The sequence below is a fragment of the Ciconia boyciana genome, chromosome 7, assembly GCF_034638445.1.
Source record: "Ciconia boyciana chromosome 7, ASM3463844v1, whole genome shotgun sequence".
In the NCBI taxonomy this organism is placed as follows: domain Eukaryota; kingdom Metazoa; phylum Chordata; class Aves; order Ciconiiformes; family Ciconiidae; genus Ciconia; species Ciconia boyciana.
The window spans coordinates 8009341-8022870 of NC_132940.1; the positions used below are offsets into that span (position 1 = coordinate 8009341).

The window sequence follows — 13530 nt, forward strand, 5'->3', positions numbered from 1 at the left end:
CAGTAAAACTCTTCACACCCCATTCCAAACAACAACATGTTTGTGTAGGAAGGAGGAATATGCCCTTAAAAGTTGTTTGTTACCTTCCCTCCTCCCTACAAAAGGGTTATAATTTAACTTCAAACTCTTAAATCTTATTCCTAGAATAAAGTCTTTCTCTAAATAAAGGTGATGTGTTCGGGAACCTGGTTAATCTGTTCAGTATATTGCTTCTCAATATTGCTAGTTCTTCTATTGTTTTTCTAAGAGCAAGTAAACAAACAAGTGGAATATACCTGCATTTGAAATAGTGGGGAGAGCCAAAAGCAGCTTGGCCCAAATATAATATATCAGATTATATTTGAATATATCTTTTTAATATTTGCTTTTCAGTTGATGTTTTTTTTAAACTTTGTCCGTTTGCAGTGGTTGTTCTTTCATGGATAGGCTCCTGGATATTCTTGGATCAAGTTGTAAAACTGCTGTCTGTATGTCCAACGTCTTAAAAGACTGTTTTTCAGCTGTTATCAGTGAAACTATTCCACTTAGTTTAAAAAAAAAGTAATCCCTTCATTCACTCTGTGTGTGTTTAACAAGAATGTTTCTTTGGAATTACAGGTAGGGTGACTGTAGGGTACGTTATGTCATTCCTTTTTTGCCAAAGGTGTCTGATATCTTACTGACATAACATGCAGAGTTCCCAGTTGATAACAGGGAAGTGTTTTCCCTTTCTGTGCCTGCGTATCTTACACCCATATTTATTAAAATGTTTAACAAATGCTTCTATAATGATCCTTTATTTTGTTGTGCTTGGAGACACTTTTGTGTGTGTAAGGAGTGATGTCTCAATTTTAAGGTTGGAGTTTCATAAAGGAGTTCTTCCAGTAACAATATACTGTGTAAAAGGAAACTGGGACCCCAATTCTGCACTCATACTAGTGGAGACAGACTCTTATGGAATCCCTCTTTATTAGCTGAAACAGGTTTACATTCAGGAATCCCAGAAGATGATTAAGTTAGTGGCTGGTGAATGTAAGATTTTTTTTTTTTTTTTTTTTTTTAATAGAGCTTTCACTGTGTATCCACTTTCCAAGTTTTTAGTGTCAATGCTATTTTGCAGTTCTGCAGTATTTTTCTGCTTGGGTTTTGAAACCAATTAATAAAGGTATAAGAGTAACTGCAGTGTTTGGTACCATGAAGACAATTAAGTATTATTGCAAACTTGCAGATGGGCGGTGGAGTCACAGAAACCAGTTGTAGATAAAGGATGACATAATGTGTCTGAACCTAGGACCCAGGAAATATTTTATCATATAACAATGCGTATTTAAAGAAAAAACCCAAAACTTTTTCCTCTTGTATTTCAGCAGACAACTTTGTTTTTCTGTTTAATCCTCTTTTTTTTTTTTTTTTAAAATAATCTCAAGCATCTACCTGATTCTGAAACACTGAACTGTCAATTGTCATGCTGTTAAAGCTTCAGATTAGTGAAAGACAATGTCAGTCATTATTAGGCCTTGTATCTTCAGGCTGTTACAAAACGGTAAGGGATTTTGGGTATTTTAAATACTTGATGGAATTTACAACTCGTTCACTAAGAATTTAAAATGGAAAATAAAACATTATGTGCAAAGTAATTCTGCATGATTTTCCCTTCTATATTTTCTGTACCTTTTAATTAATAAATGTGTTTCTCAGAGTTCTGCTGCCATCTTCTATATTTGTGTGAGGTATCTTGTTGAAGAATGTTGTGCACACTGGAAATTTTAAAAGCAATTCTTTGTAGTTTTGTTCAGCTAATCTTTGCTGAATTAAATTGGGAGGGAAACTTCCATCACCATTTCACGCTCGCCTTTCCCAAGTTACTTTTAAGAGGGGTAGAGCAGTGTTCTCTGAACTTTTTAAAACTTGAAAGGGTTTTCCCTCCCCTTAAAAAATTTCTCAGTGAAGTCATAATTATACTGATGTTTGATGCTTTTGTGAAGCTTTCATGGACTTATTTTGTATCTTTCAAAGCCATTAGGGATTCTGCCACTGATTTCAACTAGAGCAGGATCTTGTATCGCATTTGGTTTTTCCTTTCAGCTCTGATTGTTGTAACAGGTTACTTCTGCATTCTGAGGTACTAAAGAGAAATACTTAAAAAAATATTTTGTGTATATATACATACGTATACATACAAACATTGAATAATTTTATAAAATTTTATAAAATATTTTAACTATAGAGTAAAACACAGTAAGTGGTCTACCAAAATATTTTTTTTAATGTCTCAAAACAATTTAAGCCTGTTCTGTGCGGTTTATAATTATTTTTTTTTCCTTCTCCTTTTTTAATGAGGTTACTGTATGCTACCCAGGGAGTACAAAGTACATATTCATGCATGTGGGGTGTATAAGCAACCTGTCTAACTTTTCCTTCTTAGGTCCTCACTTAGGAAAGATTATGCAGAAGCTTAGCTTTATACATGAGTAGTCTGATTGTTTTCAGTGGAAGTAGCTAAAGTAGTGGAGTTAAGCGCACAAACAAGTTTTAGCTGTTTTACTAAATGCAATTCAGAATTTCTCCACAAAGTGTCATTGGCATATAGGAAAAACTCCATAGGAAGAAAACCCAACAACTTGTGTTTGTAGCATACATTCTTTAAAAAGGTAACTGCATGCGAATTGGTAAAAGAGTGATGCTGCAACATACCTCACATACTGGGGGAAATAATGGCATGTAATTTCTACCAATTTTTGTTAACATCTCTGTTTTTCTTTTGTTTGTTGTGTTTAACTGCAAAATGTTCTTCCTTCTCCAGTGGGATACCCAGGTACTCACATGACACAAATATATTCATGATCTGTGCAGTTTGGGGTTTGAAGAGAATCGCTCTCACAGAGTATTGGTCCACTTTTCATTATAAAGAAAGTAGATATTTCTTTTTTTTCTCTTTAAATTGCAAACTTTAGTTGCACTGAACCTAGTTAAATTGGCATAGTGAAACTGTTCAGGAATGAAAAACAGCCTTTGAGTATTGGCAGAAGTGTCAGACGTTGACATTTTTGTATGCTAGCGCCTTTACTTTTGTTTTAACAGCTTCACTTAGGATGGGGACTAAAATTAGCAAGAATATCTTTTTGTCATTATAAGTTATGTCCACCTATAGGACCACTTTATTAGTGGTTGTCCTCACAACAATTCTAAATGGAGAGTGGGCCTGAGGGTTGGAGTATTGTGGGAGTTGCTAGCTCCTGGGTTTCCATATATTACAAAAATACCTGGCACATGGAGCTTCAGAAGGGAATTTTTCGTAGAATTCACATTTTTCATTGACCAAATAAATAAGTAGCTCACGATTTGGTCTAGGTGGGAAGGCTTCGGAGTGGAATGGCAAAACTCAAAAATTCTTGCTTTCATAGAAACAACAGATATCTAATCATTTTCTTCTTCCTTCGTCTTTCATCCATGTTCATTGTGAAATGAAGTTACATGAGGTTTTTTCTTTTTGCATTTTTTTTTTAACTGGGCAATAGACTGCTTTGGTATGATACACACGCATGTATATAAAAATACCTTTTTTTCAAACTTCACCTTTGTGTCAATCTTTTTCATAAAAACAGAGGTTTGTGGGAGGAGCAAGGGGGAATTGGGAAGGAAGAACCTCAGTGCCATCAGTTACAGAAAGGTGAGAAAGCATGCTAGATAATTATGTTTTAAGTTATAAAATTGACCATGACATTGATACACCAGCTTATTATTTCTTTATTTTTATTTTTTTAAGATTTAACAATAATACAAACTACTTGTTTCCTTATGGAATGGCTAAAATGAAAGAAACAGTGCTGTTAAATAACTGACAAAATATATTTTTAAAGGTTGTTTTGGATTTTTTTTTGTGGTTATGAAAAACATCTGCCTACTTCAGCCCTGTACAAGATCATCTCTGTTATGCACACTGTTTTCAGTGTCTAACAGTCTATGTGCAGAATTTACATGTGTATTAACTTTTTTGGGGGGTGCTAAGGGAGCTTTGTTTTCTTCTGTGTGTGTTGGCATGCTGGCTCAGGTTTTCTGTCACTTTTAAGTTATTGCCAGCACGAAAATTTGATGGGTGAAAAAGGTAGGCAGATACAGGAATAGCTTCTAGTCAGTACCCTTGGTTCTTGCCCTGGACTGTGACTTATGCTGGTGGCTGGAAAGAGTGTTTCAACCATTTTACGTAAGGGTAAACCATCCACAAAGGGGTTTTGAACAAATAGCAAAGTTGATGTCCTTAACATGATTTCTGAAAGAAATTGTGGTGTTTTGTCAGTAAGGCATTGGAGCAGAAAGGACTGTTCTTGATTTCTTTGCAGACTTTCTCTGAAGTGTTTGGCAGTTCCCTTGGAACAAGGTCCTCAGCAAAAGATAGGTGCAGAAGAAACTTCCAATCAAAGTTTAAATCTTTGGAAAGTGTCCTCCAACTTATGTTTTAAAGTTCTTGGAGGCCTACATTTTCATCAGAAAGTCTCCCTCGGCACCTAAATATCTGGTTTTGTATGTGTTCAGATCTGTCTGAGCTTAAAACCTCAGTCTTGCTCATACCAAACCATTCTTTTGTGTGGCCTCTCTGTAGAATTTAATGCAGTGGGCGCTCCCAGAGCGTACCAGCTAGACTGAACTCTGCAGCTCTCTCCATAGTAGTTGGAAGGAAATCCAGTACTCTATAGATTAGAAATCAAGGTTTGGGAGAGACAGGTTTGTTTTCTTCATCCCCTCATACTGGGTATCTTTAGGTAAAAGTGGACTCTCTAAGTTTCTAATAGTTAGGTGCCAAGATGCTCAATGCTGCTTCACCTGACCTTTTTTGTGGATATAGGTTACTATAGCCTTAGCTAAATTTTGAAACAGCTAACAGGGCTGGTTTTCAGTGTAAAAAAGAGGACCTTAGGACACTGTAGGATGTTGAAGTTCATACCTATGAGGGCTCTTAATTTACATTTTGATTAGAATTCCTTTTAATCCTTGTTGCTTTTTATCACATCTTATAAGTTTGTGCATTATGCAGTCAGTAACAGCATTGGAACTGGTAGTTGGACGTCTTGGTTTGCAACACAATTGGTTTTGTTTGCTGTAAGTGGCCTTAGGATCAAGAGACACGATAAAAGCATACTGCATGCTTAGTGTGTTTTAGTTCGGTTATTTTGATTGTCATTTTCTGCTACCAAGACCATTGCTTATATTAAGTTGTTCTTTGTGTGCTTCTGAAGAATCAACAGTTTAATTTATTTAGATACTTTTAGACTCAGCTGTAATTCCAAAGCTCATGTTCATCAGAACAAAGCTAGTTTGATTTACTAGTCACCTTTCTGGCCTTTAAACTGAAGGTGGAGTAGATTCCGGAGTCACAAATAAGAAATTGGAGTAAAAGTGATGTCCGTTTAGAAACATGATAACTTGGATATTTCCACTGATAGATGTTCAAGGAAAAGCTAGCTAATTTCTCTTATATAAGGACAGATAGTTAATTAGAAATACTATCTGACATTTATAGAGAAGAAACAGGATACTATGATTTGTGTGCATTACAGCCCTGCTGTAAGAACCTAAATAATTTACCACTGGAGCACCAATTCATCTTTGGAAAGAGGTTTATGCTGTTCTTTTCATTCAATTACCTTGAAAAGACTCTTCACATCATAGTAATCATGTCACCATTTCTATCAGCCCATTCATATAGGTATTTGGGTTAGTAGGTCACTGAAACAGATTGAGAGGTGGTAGCTGTAGGATCCTTTTTCCAATGCCATGACAACTAATACTAATTATAATATTGAAATTATTAATTATATGTACTCCCAGGGGCTAGGAATGTGCTTTCATTGAAAGGTAATGTGAAAGTTATTTGGCATGTTGAAAATAAAATGTGGCTAATATTTCTTGGTAAGCAAGGATCATTTACAGTAAACACACTTACCAAGTTCATATTTTTGTGTGGAAGGAGCTGTGGAAAAGGAGAGGATGAGGATTTGAGCAAGTTGCTACATGTCTTAAGGGATCTTGAGAATCTCCTATCTTAAGAATATTGCATTGGTGCTGGGAAGTCTGAAAGGGTAGAATTTTCCCCTCTATTTGGGCAGTTCTCATGGTTCAGTTACCATTGCAAGCCTAGTTTTTCTGTGTTTCCCTACCAGAAGCAAGGGTTAATAGCTTATTAAAGGAACTACCTGGTGTATCTTTGATAGGATTTCATATTTTTCTCAGTCAGTGGGTAAGTTTGTGCATTTGTGGGGCAGCCATTAGATGAGTCCTTTTTTTTTTAACTACTGTAAGACCTAGAATAAAAAGCCTGGGGAAGTACCTAACATTTTACTCATCCCTCATCATTTGGATGAAAGGAAATGACATGCTTACTGGCTGGATTGATACTTACTAATTAAGCCCATTTTTTAGAGTTGACTAGATAATGTGCAATTGTAAAAACAAACTGCTCAAAGAGGAAACTAAAGTCCTAATGTATGCATTACATGTTGTTTGGTCTATCAAACTAGTCATCTACTGGTCCTCTGTGTCTAACTGGTTGAGCAGGTCTTTGTTCTGCAGGAGTAGTTATGCTTTCAAAAGATAATTCATTAAAGCTGAAGCTCTTAAGAGATGTTTTGAAACTAGAACAGAGTACATTAGCCCTTGAGTTATTTTATATAGGTTTCATATTTTACCTCTTGCAGGAAACAATTTGTAAAGACAAGAACTCTGAAACTGAGTCACCTCTATTTTTTTTTTTTTTTTTAAAAGGTCAGGTTGTTTGTGTGAGCAAATATCAAAGGTGCCATATCAGCTCAGATCGAAGACCCAGCTGGCCTAATGTCTCATCTGCAGCAGTGGCTGGTCCTTAGGAAAGAGCCGAAAGAAACAGGATTTGAATGGATTTGCTTCATCCTAGTTTCTGGAAGTCAGCACTTTAAGAGCTTGATGATAGGGTTTGTTATAAGACTTTGGAAATAAACTGTGTCAGCTTGAGCTAGTCTTGCATTCTTCAGAGACATCTGAATAGTTTTGTGATATGTGAGTTTGCTCTGTAGAAGCTGTGTTCACTTTTCCTCAGTGTGTCATATATATTCATGTATATACTAATTCTATTCTATATACTTTGTTGGAATTTCTGCTATTTCTTATGGTACAGAAGTCAAATTTGTCTGAACTGTAGAAATCTTAATCTCTTCTGGTTTGCACAATAAAATTCACCAAAAAGCTAATATCAGCACTGTGGGAATGTGAGGTTGATTCAACTTTTAATTAAGGCTGATTTGAAGAGCAGTCTGTGTAAAACAACAACAACAAAATTAATATTTAAGTTCCTTTAAAATTTTGGGGACTATCATCTGGTCCTAGTGGTTTGTTTTTTAAGTCTCCACTGACATTTAAGGATGAGAGAGCTCTCTGTAAAGAGCAGCTTTATTATAGGATGGTCCCTAAGTTCCTCTGTAGTGAATATGAGCACACAGAATTGATTTAGCTTTTACGATATGCCCTTACCTTCTTTGACTACTTCTTTAGTATCTTCTTCTTTTGGTCCCACTGACTCTCTGGCAGGCTTCCTTGTCTTGATGCTTTTAAAAGCTTATATAATTTTTTCTGTCTTTAGATAAATGTTTTTTTGCAGTCCTTGTTGGCCTGCATTATGGTATGACCTGTGCTTTGCTGGGATTTCAGTGTTCTGTTTTCCTATTTTGGATACCATTTCCAGGTTTTGAAGAATATGTCATAGAATCATAGAATAGTTTGGGTTGGAAGGGACCTTTTAAAGGTCATCTAGTCCACCCCCCTGCAAGAGCAGGGACATCTTTTAACTAGATCAGGCTGCTCAGAGCCCCATCCAACCTGACCCTGAATGTTTCCGGGGATGGGGCATCTACCACCTCTTTGGGCAAACTGTTCCAGTGTTTCACCACCCTCATCATAAAAAAAAAATGTCTTCCTTATATCTAGTCTGAGTCTACTCTGTTTTCGTTTAAAACCATTACCCCTTGTCCTGTCGCTACAGGCCCTACTAAAAAGTCTGTCCCCATCTTTCCTGTAAACCCCCTTTAAGTATTGAAAGGCTGCAATAAGGTCTCCCCAGAGCCTTCTCTTCTGCAGGCTGAACAACCCCAGCTCCCTCAGCCTTTCCTCCTGGGAGAGGTGTTTTATCCCTCTGATCATTTTTGTGGCCCATTCCTTGTGGTCCTGTTCTTTACCAAAAAAATACAAGTGTTTGTGGAATGTTGAGTAAAATATTTTTTGTAGGGATTAGTACTCTTCCTTTGTGTGCTTATCTAGCAAATGGCTTTTATTTATTCTTTAGTTGTTTTTAAGGTTCTACTGCTTTTGAGGCAATGAGGAGAAAGATGACTGCAAATATCCAGTAAGCAAAAGTGTTTGTTTGACCCCTGCAGTTCTTTTCTGTTTTCCATTGTTTTTCCTTCTTATGTGATAATGTATAAGATACTGTAAGAGCAAAATGACTGTGATTCAGGAAATCTTGGGGTTTTTACCTTCACTGAGATACTTCTATTAAAGTATTAAACAAGCACAGAAACTTTGGGATAATCCTAACTACAGCATTTTGTATTTGTTGGGTAAAGGCTGCCTTCAGGAAAGGCAAATGGGTTTAGTAGTCCAGAGTACTAATTAATGGCTGCTGACTTTGGTTTTGGTTTTTAATTCAGTTTGAGCACTGCTCTTTGTATGTAGTGCATGTGACTTAAATGCTAGCATGTTAGCATGGGGCTTGGGAGACTAGAGTTCATGTCTTGGCTTAGCTCATGGGCTTCCTAGGGATGTGCCTTCGTGGTATTCTGGAAGCAGAATTTGCTCCAGAGTCTTGAGAGTGTTCAAAGTCTGCTGGAAACGATTTGAAAGTGGTTAGCATGGTGCCAGGTTAGCTAGGTCTGCTGAGAAGTGGTTAGAGCTTCATGCTACCAGTTTAGACTTTGTACCCTGCTTGCTTTGCTCAGAAGGCTTGCAGTCATCTCAGAGCATGGGCAAAGTTCACTCTTGTCTGCTTGGTAACAAATATGTAGAAATGTCTTTTGTGACCTTCAAAATTACCATTTTTTTCTTTTTTTACCCCTGTTCCTCCTGTAGAAAGGGACTAATGCTTCCTTACTTTAGAGTTTTCTTTAAGGTGGTGCTCAACTAGTAGAATGATGAAGCTTGTAAATAGTTGGGGGTGGGAGATGAAATTAATTGGGCAAAACTTTAGCCTGGCATATTTGCTTAAACCCTTTCTCAATTTCTGATACTGGTAAGTGTATTAGCTTGTTTTGGTTAAGTGAACAGCTGCTGAATCTGCTTAATTTTTACCAGATGGTCTTCTGAGAAGCATTTTTATCTCTTCATTTAGATGCTTGCAGTAGGTGACCTTTCAGTTTGTGTCTCAGTCGATATGCCTGGATGTTTTTTTAAGTGTTTGTCTGAAACAGAAAGAAGTAAAAGTTAATTTAATAACCACGGATGACTCATAATAAGATCAGTCTCATTACATCAGTAGGGTTGTTGCAAGGTTAGAATGATAGGGGATGCCACAAGAGGGGCATGTATGTAGCTGGTATTGCAGTCTGTGGAGGTGGTCCTGAGACAGGTAGGACTCAGGGATGAGAAGAGCCGAAGTACCAAAAAAAATCTCAATTGTGAGTGTCCAAATGTGCTGAATCTCTTGATAGCCCAGAGGGGAGTTACACATGGATCCTAAATGTGATATTGTGGTACTAAAGCCTTTACTTGCTTGGCTGAGCATATTGGTTTAACCTTACCTGTTTTTGGGGAACAAGTGTTATGCTCTGTTTCAGTTGCTTTGAGGTAATTACCATTGCAACAGTGTATGTGTGAATTTTCAAGAAAATTTTTCTCACTTACTAATATGTCATAGGTGAATTAGTGTCCTAAAGCTTTCTGGGTTTGAGTAGACTTAATAGCAGATACTATCTGGAGCTGCCTTTGGCTACTTTATAGACTTTTAATTATTAGCTTTGATTACTGAACCATTCTCCTCATAAGGGATGGGAAAAGGAAGCAAGCTATTGTATTTCACTCTAGAAAGAGGAAACTTCGGTTGTTTAAAAATCCTGCATCCAGAAACCTGATTTTTATTAGGAATGCTTAGAAAGAGAATTATGGATTCTTCTAGTAGAAGTAGTAGCCACATAGTGGCCTGCACTAGTATGCCAGGAGACTGAGGGAAGCCATTCTTCCCCTCTACTTGGTACTGGTGAGACCACTACTCCCAGGAGTACTGCGTCCAGTATCAGTCCCTCCATTGACAAAGTGGAGCAAGCTCAGTGGAGGGCTGCCTAGGTGGAGAGGAGGCTGGACCATATTTTGTGAAAGGTGAGGTTAAGGGAGCTGGGTCTGTGTAGCCTGGAAGAGAAGGCTAAGGCGGGGATCTAGTTGCTGTCTCAACTATACAGTGGGTGATAGCAGACAATATAGAATCAAATTTCTCTTGGAGTTGCACAGTCCGAGGATGAGAGGCACTGGATACAGGTTACAGCAAGGGAAATCATAATTAAATATAAGGAAAAAAATTCTCCCAGTGAAGGTGGTGAAGCACTGGAACAAGCTGCCCAGAGAGGCTGTAGACTCTGTCTTTGGACGTACGCAAAACCTGACAGGAGCTGAAGTGTGTCTGTGAACTGATCTGTCTAGTTGTAATTGAAGAGGTGAATAGAACAGCAAACTAGATTTTGGTTATATTAGAGGGGAAGTATGCAAGGAGATAAGCAATACCCTTTGCTATATCTCATATGCTGTTAAGAACAGCTCAGAGTGTTTTTTTGTTTTTAAGCTGCTGACCTGGAGAATTCAGCCATCCTTCTGAACCTGTACTCAAAAAGAGTTTTCTATGCTCCTAGTCTCTCTTATCTTTTGAAGAGTAGGTTACTAAAGGGATAGTGAATTGATTTTAATAATATTTGTTCTTTGCCAGTGTTTTTGATTTCTCTTTAAAACCTCATATATCTTTATGGAATAGAGTTAGCTCTAGTTGCATTGCTATATGTAGTGATAAAAATTTATTGAGTACTTTAAAAAGTAAGCATTTCCTAGGGTGCTGTCTGTGCAGTTGCAGTGGATGGAGGTGTATTAATGCTGGCTTCCTGGGGTTTTGTAGGAGATCCCAGAGGATGAAAGCTTTTCTTCCTAGGTGATCTCACCTGTTGAGTCTTGTGGTGCCTTAATGTAGTTGTTTCTTTGGGCATTGTAGTTTTGTATAAATATTTAAAAAGATGGACTGAACTACAGTTGCAACAAAATGCTGATGGCAGAAAGCTCTTTTCCCCTTTTTCATCCAGTACAGGAGAGTCTGTATCAGCTGTTTCAATGTCTGAGGATGAGGCATCACATTGAATCACAGTAGCTTAGTCTTATTCTGAGACAGATGGGTGTGATATTAGCGAGAGGGGAAAAAGTCTGTAGTTGACAACTGGTGTGACTCTACTGTGGACATCAGTTGTCTGAGTTCATTGCTGTTCTGGGTACTGGGAGCTATGGGTCCAATTTTATCCTTTTGGTTATGTGGATGTGCTGGTTTTGAGTTAATTTTCTTCGCAGTAGCTTGTATGGGGCTATGTTTTGGATTTGTGCTGGAAACAGTGTTGATAACACAGGGATGTTTTAGGTGCTGCTGAGCAGTGCTCACACAGAGTCAAGGCCTTTTCTGCTCCTCACCCCACCCCACCAGCGAGGAGGCTGGGGGGGCACAAGAATTGGGAGGGGACACGGCCAGGACAGCTGACCCCAGCTGACCAAAGGGATATCCCATACCATATGACATCGTGCTCAGCATATAAATCTGGGGGAAGAAGGAGGAAGGGGGGCACCTTCAGAGTGATGGCGTTTGTCTTGCAAGTAACCGTTATGTGTGATGGAGCCCTGCTTTCCTGGAGATGGCTGAACACCTGCCTGCTGATGGGAAGGAGTGAACAAATTCCTTGTTTTGCTTTGCTTGAGTGCATGGCTTTTGCTTTACCTGTGAAACTGTCTTTATCTCAGCCGACAAATTTTCTCACTTTTACTCTTCCGATTCTCTCCCCCATCCCACCAGGGGGGAGTGAACAAGTGGCTGTGTGGGGCTTAGTTGCTGGCTGGGGTTAAACCACGACAGTGGACTGGGCATGGTACCTGTATTTGCATCTGCTCTAAATTACTGCAGGAGACAACAACTGAGGATGTTAACTGCAGAGTGCATGTGGAGATTAGTTAGGCACAAAGTGAGATTTTTTTTTTCCAGCTGACTTTTACAGGAGGGAGTGGTGCACAGTGTAATTCACAGCTATCTATCTGCCTGATTTTAATGGGCCTGAACCTGTTGTGCAAAATGTTCTTGGCTAAAGCCTAGTTTGGGTTAGCTTAGAGATGGTCCCTGTTTGGAGAAAGTATGGCTACTGTTGATAGTCAAAGGAAATACGGAATTGTTCAACAAAAATGTTGAGAGAGACAGAATTTGAAGTCCTCCATATCCAACTACTGGCTGTTAGGCTGACTGTGGTCTTCTGGATACTTTTGACTGCTGCATTTTGCCTTGGCGAGAAGGGGAATGGTGCCACAGGTGAAATAAATTCTGCCTTGCTGCCAAATACCATTTGCTCCCAGCTTCTGTGCAACAACTGCCACCCACTATCTGTCAGGGCAACAGTAGCCTGACTCTGTGTTTGAGTCAGCAACAGCTGTTTGTTGCTTTCCCAGCTTTTGCAGAAGTAACAGCCCGGCTCTCTGTGTTAGGAGCAGCAGTTGTCCCTTCCAGCTTTGCTGCGCAACAACTGCCTGGATCTCTGCAGCAGGTGCAGGAGGAGCATTTTCAACGGCAGCTGCTGCCAGATGGGGAAGTCAGCTGCTTTCCTGTGATGTGGAGGTAGGCTAAAGCCTGCGCTGTTGAGGTGGGGGGTCACAGAGGGTCTCAAAACCCAGATCCAGCTGTTAACGGCTGCTGGGGTCAGACCACCCTGCAAGGGATTTAGAAGAGCAAGTGTGTCATCCTGCATTATAGCTTTCTGGAAGCACCTCCTAGGTTTGTCTTGAATGCCTTGAAGTCTGTCTGCCCTCTGACTTTTCTCCTACTGTATTGTTTCCTCAGTGGCTACTTTGCTTCTTTTATGTAACAGTGATTAAGGTTACTGTGCCGGTTAAATAGGACCCCTGATGGTTAGCTGTGAATCTTTCCAAGGGTAAGCTCTCCATCACTAAGGTGATGGTTAATCTGCAAAGCTACCTGAAAAAATTTGGAGAAGCGCTCTGAAATTTTATTATATGCAAATCTAAATCTGCCAGGTGGAAACACTTACCTGGCCTGGAAGAGCAGGATGCTAAGAAAGTAGTTTTAACATTCATTAACTTTATCTTCAGAATCTGTTTTTATGCATTCAGTGCAAAACAATAGTTTTCTCATCTTCACATTCATTTTCCTCTTGTGTGGTCTGAAAAAAACACAGAAGAGACTGCACAGTCTCTGGAGCTGGAGCTGCTGTGAAGGGCGAAAATGCAGAGAGGAGGAGAAGGAACTTGTTCTACCTTATATTGCCCTTTGTCCTTCAAAAAAAATTCTTTGGTTTC

At 38.8% G+C, this 13530-nt stretch overlaps 1 protein-coding gene across 1 annotated transcript in view; it reads left to right on the top strand.

Annotated features, from left to right (window-relative positions):
* The window catches only part of FAF1 (Fas associated factor 1), a 179221-nt gene that overhangs the window by 1160 nt on the left and 164531 nt on the right, over nt 1-13530 (top strand). The window lies entirely within an intron of this gene.